Source organism: Leiobunum rupestre, chromosome 4 (genome assembly GCF_980474605.1).
Source record: "Leiobunum rupestre chromosome 4, qqLeiRupe1.1.hap1, whole genome shotgun sequence".
NCBI lineage: Eukaryota > Metazoa > Arthropoda > Arachnida > Opiliones > Sclerosomatidae > Leiobunum > Leiobunum rupestre.
This window is the reverse complement of record NC_143387.1, coordinates 8,910,345-8,922,406: the sequence shown is the minus strand read 5'-3', so window position 1 is coordinate 8,922,406 and position 12,062 is coordinate 8,910,345.

Sequence of the window (12,062 nt, the reverse complement as noted above, 5' to 3'; positions counted from 1 at the left end):
AAGGTCATTCAGAATTTATGTCAAGAACTATTAGGGGTCGACCTTGGTTCAAACTAGAAAGTTGTTTGCCGTAACATTTTTGGTCTAAATGGCTTGGACTCAATGTAAATTACACTAAAATATCATGGCAAAATTCTTCACTGACCTTGGACCTATTTGAAACTTATATATTGATTAACTTGTCTTAAAGGGGAACGGTCAAGCTTTTCCAAATATCGCCTTATTTGCATATCAAAAGATCAACAAGACGTTCAATATACTTACACGTACCTTATTTTGTCTTGAAAAAATAGTTTTTGGCCTAAAAAGTTGAAACGCAAAATAACGCCAAGTATTTGGGTTTGAATTTTCACCGCCATCTTAAGGTGTATCGCCAGCGCCAGCAGCACCTTAGTGAGCGATTTGCGAACTATCCTAAATTTTAAAATCGCACAATTTAATCTTCGGTCTCGTATAACCGGAACTCGCCGCCGCGCGTGCAAAAGAAATCTTTCGCGTCTTCAGCAGCGCTCTTTATTGTTGTTTTTCTGTCTCACCGATTTCTCACCAGGTGTCGTAGTGGACACGAAATTTTTTTGATGTGGTTTTCGCCATAACTAACTAACTGGTTAAAGCTTGACCGTTCCCATCTAATTATTGCTCGATTCGCAAGAGAAAGCAGGGAAATGTTTAAGCCATTTTTGTCGAAACCTTTTCAATGTCGGCCTGTGTATCAAACTAAATAAAAATATGAAGGTTAATTCTTAATTGAAAGGTCAAATAATATTCAATTTAATTTTTTTGACAGGAAGGAAGGTATTTCTTTTTCGAGCACATTGGTTTTCAAAATAAGATGTACCTTTGGATTCAGAATTTGAGCCAACCATTTTGGAGTTTGATGTTCGATACCTGTCGGCTGAACAGAAACAGCTGGGATTACATTAAAAATTCGCGTTTCTTCGTTGAAAAAAAGGAATTTTTTCTCATGAAAAAAAATATCTTCGTCATGTGGCCACATGTTATGGGAATTGGATTGAAATGCAAATAGTTTAAAGGAAGTCATGGAACATTTTTAAAAACTGACTTTTCAGTTCCAGTAACGTCACTTTGGATCCAAAAACAGGATTTTCATACATCAAATCTCTGCCCAGGGATCATAATATTTTTAGTAGTTATTGGTTTATAAGCTGATTGCCACCACCCTCCTACGCATTGTAACACGGCCACCTGAATTAATAGCTTTAAAAGTCGCTTGATTACTTAGGCCTAAGGTGGTGCTTTGGGTATTAGCCTATTTGATTATTATTATAATTTTTATAATGTCGTAATTGCAGCCATTTTCTAATTAACGATTCAATTACAAACTTGAAGTATGTAAGAAATGTTTATCTGCTAGAAAACTAGTTACTACTTAAGTTTTATTAAAAATGTAATTTTTAATACTTGTGGAGAATGACTTTCCAGAGACGGCACTATTTTTCACCTTTCTCCCGTCATCAAAGGGAAATATTTTTGTGTTTTTTTTTAATTATCAATATATTTTATAAACTTATATTTAAGAAAACGGTATGTTTAGTAAATATCACTAATTGTGGTAACCAATGAAAAAGAATATTTGTATTTCAAAATTATTTTCACGTTGCTGTATGAAACGGTAAGACAATTCTTTATTATAAAGCAACAATCGATTAGAGAGAATGTTGTCATTTTGAGCGAAATTGAGCTGTAATTTATTTTTTAAAAGAGTGCAAAACGGAAATGAGATTATTGAAAATTTTATCTCTCAGAAAGAGCTAAAGGAGAGATGAAAAAATTTACCACTCAAAAGAAAGATAAAAGAGTGGAACGAAAATTCGCCGCTTGAAATTCTGACGTTTTGCATTGGGATTGGCTATATATGTTACCAGTTATAGCTAAAAGAGAAATAGGAAGTTTCCGAACCAGAAACTCGTAACTTCCTACTCTTTCCGTTGGCAAAATAGTTGGTTGGTTTGATGGCGAGAAATACGAGCGTACACGCGTTTAGGTTGGAAATTCGAAAATAAGTAACTTCTGAAATGGAGCCAGTGTTTATAATAGTTATTTTTATCTTCCGATTCAATAATTCATCATTATTTCCCAAATGTAAGCGTTATTTACCCTTTTGAAAGCATTTCAATTTTCAATAAGCTTTGGCTGGCCCGTCGAAACGATTTTTCGGTCATCCTCCAAATACTAGCAGTTCGCGGAGGGTTGTCATTGCGTTGGTACGTAATGGTTTATGTTGTCATTGGCGAAACAAATTATCATTTAAAAATTTGCCTTGAGTTAATAGGAAGTGTCATATTTATGTCTATTATGTTACTTACGGTGATATTTACAAAATATGCAAATATAAGAAATGTACAGAGGTCAACGCCAAGAGCTGGGCTCGAGCTCACCTCACTGAATTCGTATATGAGCTTACGGTTGGTCTCGGGCTCACCTTGGTCTCGGGGTCACCTTGGTCTCACCAATTACTGGCCGGGTCTTGGGCTCGAGCTTGCAATCTAAATTTCCCCGCTGATGTGAGGGCTCGAGCTCAGTAGATTTCAATCCTACAAACCGTCTCGGGCTCGGACTCACTGTAGTTATATATATGCGGGCAGTCTAGGGCTCGCGCTCACTATAGTTGATTACAAATAAAATGGGGACCTCGAGCTCGGTCTCACTATGTTTTAAAACTATTAAAGGCTCAAGCTCAAGCTCAATGTGTCATCACACAATTTATTTATCAAATAGCGCAATTAGAGTTTTCAAGCTCCATTCCGGAATCTCTGGCACACCTGGAAGACAGTCGGAGGCGTTCAGGCAGCCCTGATCCCGGAAATCCAAACGGTGCTAGGCCGCGCTAGATTCTAACTCTTTTTTTTTGCCAAAATAAATTTCGAACGTGTGCTTAGGGCTAAACAATATCGCTAATTGGAAGCATGGACACTGTATCTCTAACCGCAGCCTAAAAGAGGTACCCCCTCACTGTCCGTTGGCGTCCTACTTCGTATTAGCTGAAATAGTCGGCCGTACTCGATTCGCAGGGCCGTCAAGGTCATTCGAAAGAATGTAAACCCCCCTTTCAAACGGAACGTTTTGTCGACCACGTGACGAATTATATGGCCTTGACAGCCCGAAACTTTCAAAATTCTTGAACCTCCCCCCTTTACAGAGAGACGGTGGTGAAGGCAGGTGATTTTGTATGGTGGAAGCTACAGGTTTTCCCGTCCGGTTAGAGATACAGTGTCCATGTTGGAAGTAGATCGAACTCATCCTCAGATACGAAAACAGTATTCAAATCGATCTCGGGCTCGGGCTCACCTCAGATATGAAAACTACTCAAATCAGTCTCGAGCTCGGGCTCAAGTATTATGTCGAGCTCAAGCGTACGTTAATTTTAAATACGGGCTCGGGCTCGAGCACCAAGCAATGTGAATCATGAAATGGGTTCAAGCTCGAGTTCGAAGTAATTTGTATTTTAACAGGGGCTCAAACTCGGGCTCACTAGTTGCAATATGCGATCCGCAATACCTCAGCTCGGGCTCGGCTTTACCGTGAAAACGTATCGGTCTCGTCTAAGGCTCACAATATTTATTTAAAATACGAGAGCTCGGTCCCAAATTGAGCTCGGACTCACAGGGTGAGCCCGAGCCCGTTGACCTATGGAAATGGAATATTAATGCAAAATTGAGATATCATTATTTCGCTAAAATACAATGGATTGTTTTCCAAACGTTAACATGTAAATGAGTAGGGTTTCGATCTTACATATAAATATTTAAAATATGGCTAAACCTGAACCCCCTTTATAAACAAAATGGAAAAAGCACCCTACCAGAAGATTCTAGCATGACTGAAGCATGGACACAGGGACACTCCGTTCCCATGTTATACCTATATGTTAAAGGCTCTTCCTCTTTTTTATCCCCCCACCCCCGGACAGATTCGTGTCAAAACGTCACAAGAAGGAAACGGCTACCACCATCTAGTAGATTTCAATATCACTTCTGAATTTTGGAAAATATAGCAGACGGTTCTATCTCAGTTTTAACAACGGTCTTTTTTTGCCGCGACAATACGTTTCATGATAGTTTTTAGTATTTGGTTATATTTTTATTGGGAAAAATAAAAAAAAATCTGTTTAAGTAAATCGTGTAAAAGTGATTTAAGATACAGCAGTAAACAGCATATAAGTGGACTTTTTTAAACGATTCCCTTAACCAAAATTCTGAAATTGAAAGCGATACAAAGGCTGTTTATTAAGCATTGGTAAACACTTACCAGAAACAAAATCGACATCCAATTCTATTTCTCAATTTTTTTTAAGTTGAGAAATGAATATCGTTTCATAAGTTCTTGAAGAAAAATTCGTTTTCTATTTACTTCAAATTAAGAAGGATAATTCTTGCTTATTTAAATCCGAAAAACAAAACTTTACGCGCCACAACATGTTAGCCACACGGATTAGCTTTATGTCCATTCCCCCCTTTTCTCATCCCTAGTTTCCCGTTAGTTCTTAACAATACCGCCAGAGCGCACATTTAACAATCGCCCGAAGCAAATATTCGGGAACGGGGTGTCCCTGTGTTAATTAGTCCATGACTGAAGTACCGTGAGAGGAAATTTTCAAAATTGCCAACACTGCTAAGTGAGGACCCATGGCGGTAATGGAAATAACGACCAGAGGAAACTAAACCGTTCCTAAAAGAGAAGAATAAATTAATGGCAATGCGAGTGTCACCCCATCTTAGGGTGTCACTGGATGTTATGTTACTGTGATAGCCAAAAATGTTAGTACGAATATGTAATTTTCATCCCCAGTAACAGAAGCAAATTAGAAAAGTGAAGCGTCAAGTGGAATGATTACACATTATAATTGTGTTGAGAGATAAAAAAAAGGATTCTTTGCGAATGTGAAGAAAAACAATTTATTTGTCAAAGCAAGAATGTTATTATTTTTAGGAACGCTTCCAATCCACTTGATTCTCGAATAGTCGGTACTTTATCCGTAGAATAATTAACTAAATCCTGATTCCTGCGCATCGTCTCAATATATTCAGCCATTCGCCCCTAATTTAATTCAGTAAAACAGCTTTCAATAAAAATATATTTGAACTGAAATGAAGATGACTATCAGTACACTCTCAATGGATTAAAAAATATTTAATCTTATTTAATAACCTATAAAAAAATATTAAATCGTCAGTAAGTGGATTAACTTGTAAATAAAATAAATAATTAAGCCTTGAGTGAAACTTTTTTTCATCATGAATTCCTGATTGAAATCGTGTTCGAACTTATTTAAAGGTGATGGAATTATTTTAAATAAATATTAAATGGTTTTTTAATTGTCGAATCAAGAAATTCATTCAAAAACTTAGTTATAGTTACCTATTGTTTTTCGTTTTCTCAAAATATTTCAAGAAAATGTTTAAAATTCGAAAAAATCCGATTTCAAGATCAATTTATGTCAGATGCCTTGGTTTCGGTGAACTTTGTTTAAAGGGAATATAACATCAACGCGTTCTTTATGAAAGACCCCTAACAATTTGAGTAAGAATTCACTATTTATAGTGCCAGAAATATCTGAAGCCATATAATGAAGCGGTCAATATTGAAAGTGTTTGAAGTACACACGAAATACCTGCGATTCAATTCCCTTTAAATTTCAAACGAGTGATGCAATATCAAATTGCATTGGGCAATATACAATGTATGTGTTACGGTATTATTTTGTGAGAACTGTAATCTTAATGCTCTCTCTCTAATAATCTAATAATATAAGCAATATAATTGAGCCTACAATTCAAACTACACTCACGACGTCAGTTTTGTAGGAAATATATTTACTTGTTACCAATTTTTTAAAACTATATTAGAATTAACAAAAAAATGATTGAACTTAGGTCTTTTTGGTCTTATGAGGCGATAGCAGACGAATTGTTTAGGTGAGATAGATGATCCAATAGGGTAGCTGAAATTTATTTATGCTCCCTCGAATCCTTAGCTTTTCAAAATGGCGGGCTTTTCAAGAAGGCGTCTTAAATGCCAAGAAATCTGTGGTTTCCTTTGTCAAACTTGGGTGTTTTCAATTGACTTTACTTACTTTGTGTAGCGGCTTTGAAGACACGCCTATTTAAAGTCGACACCACCCTTTTTGGGTAGACTTTTCCGGTTATTATTTAAACCCAAATAAGAAAATGAATAGTACTTTTTTAAATACCACGATCATTTAAGCTATTATTGACAGAAATCGATTAATTATGTGAACTTTAATGAACATTATTCTTATTAAGAACTTATAAAAAATAAAATACATTTAATAGAAAAAGATTATTTCCAATAAACCTTTTATAAACATAATTAAAAAATGGATTTTCATCCTGACACTTTAGTAGTCAATATGATTTCGCCCCCATTTTGTAAGATGGCCGTTGGTCCCAAGGCCATTGTAGGTCGATAAGTAAATAAAGTATAAATATGACATTTTGCGTGGTCTGCTCTTGGATAATTTATGGTGCATTTCTCGGGACTATTTTAGTATTGGTTAAATTTAGGTATTTATATGGTTACAAAAAAATTAAGTAAGCCAAGGCTAAATGTCCAATATGCACCGAACAAAAAACTCTGCTGTACACCGCGTCAGGTGTACACCACGTCAGGTTCTCTGTCATTCCAAGAGTGTACATATGATCTAAAAGATTTTTATTTATACAAAAATATCAAAAGTAAATGAACCGAAGTTATCAGACTGCTATACTCCCCAAGTTGGAGGCGTTTTCCTTATGAAGCTACATTTTGACCTCGAATTTGAAATTTTGCGCGCTCCTAGGCCGAAAAAAACGTTTTTGATTTTATGAAACCATTTTTTATACATATAAATAGCTATTCCCACAATTCCCAAGTGCAATTTATCGCAAAAAAAGACGGAGATGGAAATAAGCTTTTATTTGAATCGATTTCCACATCATTTTCATCAGGAAAACGCCCTCCGATTCTGATAGCTAATTCGATAATTCAGTTCATTTACTTCTGATAGTATGAATAAAAGTTAAATATTTTATAATAAATTATTATGAACAAAGTTAATAATATATCCACTTAGGCCTTCGTAAGCTTTACGCGCTAATCTACTACTAAATCGCGGATGTCTAAACCACATCACGGCAAAAATATTACAGTGTCTTACTTCGTTTAAATATGTAAAAATAACATAATTTAGGGATATTTACCTATTAATAAGCCATATGTCACCGATAAAATAGTATTAGAAAATCAATATATGACCGTCTTCGCCGTGCACTTTATTTTCTTCGCAAACGTTTTTTTGAAAAATCAATGTGAGCCCGTGTTGGTACATGATTTAAAGTGAAGAACATTAGCCAGATAGGTTGATGAATACGTCTTTCATAATATAAAGTATATTTGCGTGAAAATAACTACATGTTTATGTTGGAAAAACTGTACTTAAATGCAGCACCCTAGGTCCAAGTTATCGGGTGGCTCTTTATGCTATTTATGCAGGTGGCCGGGTTACAATGCGTAGGAGCAAGGATCCTATATGTTAGGATCCTTGGTAGGAGGTTGGTGGAAAGCCCTTCATGCCATAAGTCTATAATTATACTTAAATCTGTGTCAGTCGACGTGAATACTGATAGCTAAGTGTGAAGTGAGGTAGAATATTGACATCATAGCGAACAAGGTAATCGCCTCTAGCTTATCACGTGAAGGTTCTAAGACTCTAACTTCGACGAGGTAAAGACAACTTCAGTTTGAAAACCCCCCGACAATGTTTATTTTTCTTCAATAGGCGAAACAATAAAGTAAATTCAGTCTTAACCAACTTGTTAAAATGGGAAAACTAAATCACGTGACTACCACATCACAGCCAACTTCGATTCTGTAACTCTTGTTCATAGTTGGCAGTGCGACAGTAAAAAAAATTATTCCTTCTAGATACTGCTATTACCAGATGTTATAAATAATAATAATAATTAGATGATTTACATGAATCGATCAAAATTTGAACAGTCATTAGCAAAAGAAAATTATTCGTATTGTGCGCTTCACCACCTGAATCAAACTACTGGCTACGTTATTGTGTCTTAAAATGATTATCCAGTACAGCTATCCTCTCCAAACGCGTCTTCTCAAGGTAAGCTCTCAACTACTAGCGCCATCTTTCGAAAATTATTGCAAACGCAGAATTTCGTCGCAGCGTTTTTAAGGATGTTTTAAACCAGAGAATATTGTCCGGAATAACAAAAGCCGGATACAATGGTTATTGTTATTCCCAAGCTATTACTTTCGGAAAATAATTTATTAATAATTCAGAATTTAAAAAGTGTTTATTTCCTGTATAATAACATACAAATTGAGTACTTTTTATAATTATACAGGGTTGTAATTTTGGGTTTTATATTAAACATTTGAGTGAACATAATGTTCTTGTCGAGTTTTTAGCATAGTAAAGAAATATTAAGAAGTTTTGTTTTGCAGAGTATTTTTAAATTTTGCTTTTGAATTTTCAAATAAATCTATGTCGTTACATATTTCATTACTTGCTATTAAGATTTTGAATAATGGATTTTTAGATTGGAGCTCTGCCACTTGAAATAAGCTCTGCCACTTGAAATAATAATAATAATAATAATAATCAGCTAGGCTAATTCCCAAGGCACTATCTTAGGCCTAAGTCATCGAGCGACTTTTAAAGCCATTAATTCAGGTGGCCGGGTTACAATGCGTAGGAGGGTGGTGGCAAGCCCTGCATGCGACGCGAGCTAACAGCTCCCTACACTCACTATTACCAATAACCTTAACAAGTTTTTATGGAAAGGGAAACCGAAGAACTCGAGGGAAAACCCCTTAAACACAATTAGTACATATTCCTGTGCCCCTTAAGACGACGTTTGGAGGCCCCTACCAAAATTTCAAGTAGGCCCAGGCCTAACCCGGCCTATTGCTGGCGCCGCTACTGAGCCCGTGAAGTTTCATGTACCATTTGCAGGCCTGTAGCTAGGATTTTTCAGTTGAGGGGGCACCGTTAAAAATCGATTTGTTTTCTCCAGTGGCGGCGCTAGGTGGTAGGCCAGGTAGGCCACTACCTACCTTAAAATTTTGAGGGGCCCCAAAATCATCCTATAAGGGGCCCCAAATTGATCTAGAAAGAGTCAAAATTGTCCCAAGAGGGTATTTCCTAGTAAATAAAACCAGTTCTAATTAATTTAAAATATTAAAAGATCTGCTACTACATGGATTTGCAATACTTGTTTATTTAAAACTCGGGAGCTTTCAGACCGCGGTCCTTCTTCAGCCAAACAGTTTTTACAATAATAACATTTACATACATACAATTGAAAAAAAGTAAATTTTCCCCTGGTGGTGGTTTTTTTTTTTAAACCTAAAACTTCCCCACCCCGTTATGTTTACCGTTCCCATGTCCATATTTAATCTACCCCTATCTTTAATGTATATCGCTTCCTTAAAACATCTTCTATACCAATTATTTTCTTGGCATAACACCTTAGTAGCGTCCCATTGAATTTTGTGTTTCTCCTCGGATTTTATATGTACGTTTTTTTAATTGTCTTTTAGTCTGTCCTATATATTTCTCACCACAATCACAACTTATCTCATAAACTATCCCAGCTTTATTTACATCTTCTATTTTTGGTTTATTTCTTATTAAACTTGATTTTAAAAGATTTGAGTATTTGTTTATTAGCGTTACATTATATTTTTTTAATTGTCTAGCTGATTTTTCCGATATTCCCTTTATATACGGTAGAGACATAACATTAATTGGTTTTTTCCCTTTTTTTGTTATTTTTTACCTCATAATTGCCAAATATTTGATCTATTAGGTTATTTGGATAATCACTATTTTTAAACTGAGTTTTTAACCTGTTTTTATCATTTACTGGGTCATCTGATAGACATTCGATTTTATTTTTAAAGGATTTTAAAATCCCAATTTTTATGTTTTTATTATGAGAGGATTTAAAATTTAAGAACATTTTTGCGTGGTACATTGAGCAGGATAAACCATCATTGTGATGCTTTAACAATATATCTAGGAACGGTAAACATAAATTCCGCTCCCCTTCATATGTAAACTGGATGTCCTTCTGTATTTTATTCACAATTCTCAATAATTCCTCTTCCTTTAGTCCCTTCTTTTTAATTAACAAATATCTTCCATAAATCTTCTCCATAGCTTCACATTTTGTTTAATTTTGGTTTTCATTAAGATACTCCCTTCAATATACTCCATAACCAAATTGGCAATTGGTGCTGACAAAGGGTTACCCATGGCTAATCCTTTTTGCTGGGAGTAATAACTTCCCTCAAAAATAAAATATGTCTCTGTTAAACACACCTCAGCTAATCTTAAGATGAAAAAATTAGCCAAACTTTCAAGGAAATGAATGATAATCATCGAATTTGTCATAGATCTAGAGTAAAGTTACCCGATGGGCAGGTCACTTCCTTGATTAACGACGCACCCCTCAAAAGATTAAATCAGATTTAATCGTGATTATTTTGATTAAATTCAATTTAATCACGATTAAGTTGATTAAATCACGTTTAATCATGATTAGAATGTTTAAATCTGATTTAATCATGATTAAATGATTAAATCTGATTAAAATGATTCTTTCTGTTTTAAATGATTAAATCGTGATTAAAAAATTATATCGTGATTAGTATGATTAAATCGTACTTTAGTTTGAATTTTAATGATAAATTCTCGATTCGACCGATTATATTGATTAAATCGTGATAAAATGATTAAATCTAATTAAAATGATTAAATCTAATTAAAATAAATAAAAAAATTAAAATGATTAAATCTAATTAAAATGATTAAATCTAACTAAAATGATTAAATCTAATTAAAATGATTAAATCTAATTAAAACGAATAAAAAAATTAAAATTATTAAATCTAATTAAAATGATTAAATCTAATTAAAATGATTAAATCTAATTAAAATTATTAAATCTAATTAAAATGATTAAATCTAATTAAAATGATTAACTCTAATTAAAATGATTAAATCTAATTAAAATGATTAAATCTAATTAAAAATATTATATCATGATTAGAATGATTAAATCTTATTAAAATGATTAAATCTAAGTAAAATTATTAAATCTAATTCAAATGATTAAATCTAATTAAAAATATTAGATCATGATTAGAATGATTTTTTAATCTTGATTACCCTGATTTAATCACGATTACCCTGATTTAATCACGATTACCCTGATTTAATCATTTTACTATGATTAAGACGCACCCAAAATGGAAGTGACCTGCCCCTCGAAGATACCTTCAAAAAGTGTCACGATGAAATTGAATTCCCTGAATTTTCCCTGAATTTTTACAAATTCTTAAAATTCCCTGACCTTTCCCGGATTTCCTGACGTGTGGCAACCCTGTATGAGGGCGGCTATAACTATACTTTAAATTGAGCATAAAGGTCCACACTGGCGTTTGACATTTGAGCCCGTGGTTTAATTTGATAAAAATAAAATTTTTATAAAAGGTAAATCCAAGTTGAATTTCCAATCACCTTAGTTTGGTTTTTATTTCTTTGTGTTTTTACCGCAAATTTATTCATACCTGGACTGGATTTATCTCACACGAGTCGATAGCGAAACTAAATTAAATGGTGTAAACTGAGAACAAATTGAGAACGTTCTATTATTGTGAACCATAGAACGTCACTACACGGAGGGAAACAAGTGAAATAAGTATAGTTGGGTAAAGCTGAATAAACGACGACACCATATAGACCTTTAAATATAGTCCAATCATTATTTGTACTCGATTATGTGCCATATTATTGTTTCTGCTACAGCTAAAACTTTCAATTTAAAATGGTGTAAGTGATAATAATATAGTAAAGCAAGGTACACGAAAGTAAATAATATAGTTTGGATTGTTGGACTTAACTAAATATAATCAGGAATTCATACCTCTAACTAATGCGGCCGGATAACCATTCCAAGTTAGAGGTATGAATTACTGATATAATATGTAAATAGGATATTTTTTATTGATTT